Below are 4,070 nucleotides of genomic sequence, written 5' to 3'. Positions count from 1 at the left end.
TGGCAAAGCGATGTCTCCCAGTGTGTGACCCCCCCATAAACCCATATAGTTAAGGTGACCTAATCCCGGGTTAGATAGTGCTAAAGAAAAGGAAGAATTGCTCTGTCCATGCAGCTGTTACAGGGATGGGAAAATTCCTCCAGTCACTGTCTATTCCAAAGTGCTATAGCAGTGCCACAGCAGCATTTTAAGCGTAGACAGAGTGAAACTAGATTTATCTCCAGTTCGCACTACGGATGCTCAGGCACTAAGACTACAATAATAACACCAACAGCGCTTGCGTAGTTGGCAGGATTCGAACCTGCGCAGGGAGACCCCAATGGATTTCTAGTCCATGGCCTTAACCACTCGGCCACAACTACTTGACATGCATCTATTTCACTGCATGATGATTTTGTTCTCACTGAATTGTCACTTCAAATTGTTTGCTCAGACCAGCTTCCCCAGCACACTCACGGCTGCGCATCAGTGTAAGTGTGTCCTTGGGTGAACAGCGAGAATTCCTGCCCATTTCCCTTCCAGCTGCAGCAGGATGAGAGTGTGTTTGTGTGAATGACATTGCTGTAGATTGTTGTTCATTCCCGTCTCTGACAATTCAGACAGTCCCTTTCCTAGTCAAATCTCCAGCACATCGTTCCAATAGCAGGTGGCAGGATTTCTCTGGGGCACTGAAATTTTTTCAGGGGGCTGGTGCATGAACTCAGCCTTGCATTCCACCCTTGATGTTTCATGGACTAACAACAGCAGAAAGAAAGAGCCGAGCCAATATCTCCCTGGCAGGGATGCAGGTGCCATGACCCCTCTGTCTGACCGTCGCCATTGCAGGAGAGAAGGGTTCACTGGAATCGAATGCCCTGGCTCAGACCAGAGACACAGGGAGGTTCTGCTGTTCATGGATCTGTGCAAAGGAAATTGTGTCTCTGTGTGAAACTGAGGCAGGAAATGAAATGTCCACATGGTGGCCCAGTGCTCTAGGGAATGTGGGTGAAGGACTCGGGCTGAGAAATGATTTAACAGGGGGTTGTATTTATTGCCCTGATTAAAATCTATGGCTAAAAGGCAGCCACTGTTGTTAGTACTTGTACCTGTGTAGGGACACCCCAGTGGGTGTCAAGTCCATTGCCTTCACCGGGGCAGTTGATTATTTTATCAAGATACAAATTTCTTGGTCAAGGCCTGGACTCCAGAGAAAACAATACACTGCTGATAAGAAGAAGTATGTCAAAAGATTTTGCAGTCACCGTGGGCATAAGTATGATGTGTCGTGTTTTACTCTTTATACCTGGCGCCACCTCCTTTCCCTTTAGCCTTGTAGTTCACCAAGGGCAAAGCTGAACATCTCCTCAGATACCAGGGAGTGTTTATGTCCATTCCTGCGAGCTACACAGGGGTTTGATGTTGCTGTTTCAGTCCTCTGGCTCTGCTGGGATAAGGAACAATTCAGGCTGTCACTGAACTGAAGGAGGAAGATCAGTTTTTGACAGGGAGAGGGACGCCTCCTCTTAAAGGTGTTTGTCTGGCTGGCAGTCCTGGTTCCCAGGTCTCGCCCGTGGGGCTCCAGCAGTTTTGGGACCAGGTCACTCCCTTGGCCACACTGGCTGCCCCCAGGTGCCGCCCCCTCAGGGGCCCCGGCAGTGCAGCGGAGCTGAGCAGCGTCTGTCTGCTCGCTCCAGTGGCTGCCGGCCCCTCCCCATGGCAGGGCGGGGTGGGGCTGTGCCTCCGTGCGCTGCCCCCACCCCGAGCCCCTGCAGCCAATGAGATGATGCAGGAGCAGTGTATGGGGGCAGCAGCACACGGAGGCCCCCAGCCCACCCCGCCTTGGAGCCCCAGGTAAGCGCCACACTCCTGACTCCCTCCCAGAGCCTGCACCCTCCCCCCCTCCCCACATACCCCTTCCCACTCCCAAACTCCTTTCCAGAGCCTGATCCCCCCTACACACACCCCTGCCCCCAACTCTCTCCCACAGCCTGCACCCTCTCCCTCCATACCCCCAGCCCCCAAACTCCCGCCCAGAGCCTGCACCCCTCCCCCGTCCCCCATGCCCCCTCCTGCCTGCCCCCAGTCTCCCACCCAGAGCCTGCAACCCCACCCCTCCTCCTGTTCCCGCTACCCCCTGCCCCAGCCCAGAGCCTGCACCCAGCACCCAAACTCCATCCCAGAGCCTGCACCCCAGAACCCCTCCCCCACCCAGAGAGCAGCCTCTCACCCCTTCTGCACCCAAACTCCATCCCAGAGCCTGCACCCCAGAATCCCTCCCCCACTGAAACTCCCTCCCAGAGCCCAACCTCTCACCCCTTCTGCACCCAAACTCCCCCCAGAGCCTGCACCCCAATCCCCAGCCCAGGGCCTGCACCCTAGACCTCCTCCCCCCACCCAAACTCCCTCCCAGAGCCTTAGGCCTGTGAGGGGCAGAGTTTTGGGGGGCGGGTTCTGGGCGGTATGAGTGACATTATTGGCCCACTGGGAGGACTGGAGGACTGGCACTGGCCCTAAGGTAAATTGAGGTTGAGACCCTGCTTTAAGGGATTGGAGCAATGCTGGAGAGACTGACGGGCAGGGAGCTGGGGAGCTGTGTGTGCCCCAAGGAGAGTTGTTGTTGTGCTCTGGTGACACAGAGTGGGGGTGGGGAGTTTCTAAGCTGTGGTGTTTGTACAGAGATAAAGTTTACTAACCCCCAGATTAAAAACTGTTCCTGCTCTAGGCTATACATGACACTCCTTGTTGAGAGTATAGATCAGCGGTTGAATGTTTCCCTGCAGGGTAATGGGTTCCTAATGCCCTCCCTGGTCAGAGCTCCACCACCTTCTGTACTCGCACCATGAATGTGAAGAACAAGACTCCAACCCCATCATTCTTCCCTGACCCGGAGGACCAGAGAGATGGGCCCATCCACCAATCACCCTCTGCCCATCGTCCTATCCCAGTTCTGACCTCCAGACTCACAGCTCTGCTGGTACCCCTCACTCCCGACCCGCAGCCCCCTGGGTTCCCCCCAGCTCTAGCGGTGCCCCTCACTACCAACCCGCAGCCCCTGCTATCCCAGTCCTGACCTCCAGATTCACAGCTCTGCTGGTGCCCCTTACTCCCGACCCGCAGCCCCTGCTATCCCAGTCCTGACCTCCAGACTCACAGCTTTGCTGGTGCCCCTCACTCCCGACCCGCAGCCCCTGCTATCCCAGTCCTGACCTCCAGATTCACAGCTCTGCTGGTGCCCCTTACTCCCGACCCGCAGCCCCTGCTATCCCAGTCCTGACCTCCAGACTCACAGCTTTGCTGGTGCCCCTCACTCCTGACCCGTAGCCCCCTGGGCTCCCTCCAGCTCTGCTGGTGCCCCTCACTCCTGACCCGCAGCCCCCTGGGCTCCTCGCTGAGCTTCCCAGTCACTGCGCTGGTGGTGACCCTCACTCCCGACCCGCAGCCCCTGCTATCCCAGTCCTGACCTCCAGATTGAGAGCTCTACTGATCAGGGGCGGCTCTAGGCACCAGCAAAACAAGCTGGTGCCTAGGGCGGCAAAATCTAGGGGGCGTCCCATGCTGCCGGGGGGGGCGTCAGGCTGGGCCGGCGGACCTGCCGCAGGCAAGACTGCGGAGGGGGTGCTCGTCCCGCGGCTCGGCTGGACCATGACTGCGGCAGCTCAAGCGGAGCCGCCGGACCCGCTAACCGTCCGCAGCCGCGGGAGGTCCAGCCAAGCCAGCGGACCCTCCGCAGTCATGCCCGCGGGAGGTCCGCTGCTCCCGCGGTTCTGGGGCGCCTCCCGCGCATGACTGCTTGGGGCGGCCAAACAGGTAGAGCCGCCCCTGCTACTGATGACCCTCACTCCTGACCTGCAACCCCTGTAAAACTGATGAATGAAATTGTTTTTAATTGTTCACTTTATCAATGTCACTTCTGTTCACCATTCACTACACTTGTCCATAGGCGGCAGGTTCGTATAATTTTTGGTGGGGCCCAAAATGGTGGTGTCCCCCCCCCCCGCTCTCACCCTGTAAGCTGATATAAAATGAAGCTACAATGCGTCAGCACTACAAGATTACAAGGGTCAATTAAAAGTGGAAAGTCAGAAGCAGCA

At 57.1% G+C, this 4,070-nt stretch overlaps 1 non-coding gene across 1 annotated transcript; it reads right to left on the bottom strand.

Annotated features, from left to right (window-relative positions):
• Positions 1–280: 280 nt before the first annotated feature.
• TRNAS-AGA lies at positions 281–362 on the bottom strand. Its single transcript has one exon. It is a non-coding gene; the product is annotated as a tRNA-Ser (tRNA).
• Between the last annotated feature and the right edge of the window lie 3,708 nt (positions 363–4,070).

Source organism: Mauremys reevesii, linkage group 12, assembly GCF_016161935.1.
Source record: "Mauremys reevesii isolate NIE-2019 linkage group 12, ASM1616193v1, whole genome shotgun sequence".
Lineage (NCBI taxonomy): Eukaryota > Metazoa > Chordata > Testudines > Geoemydidae > Mauremys > Mauremys reevesii.
This window is presented reverse-complemented; position numbering and strand designations above follow the sequence as displayed.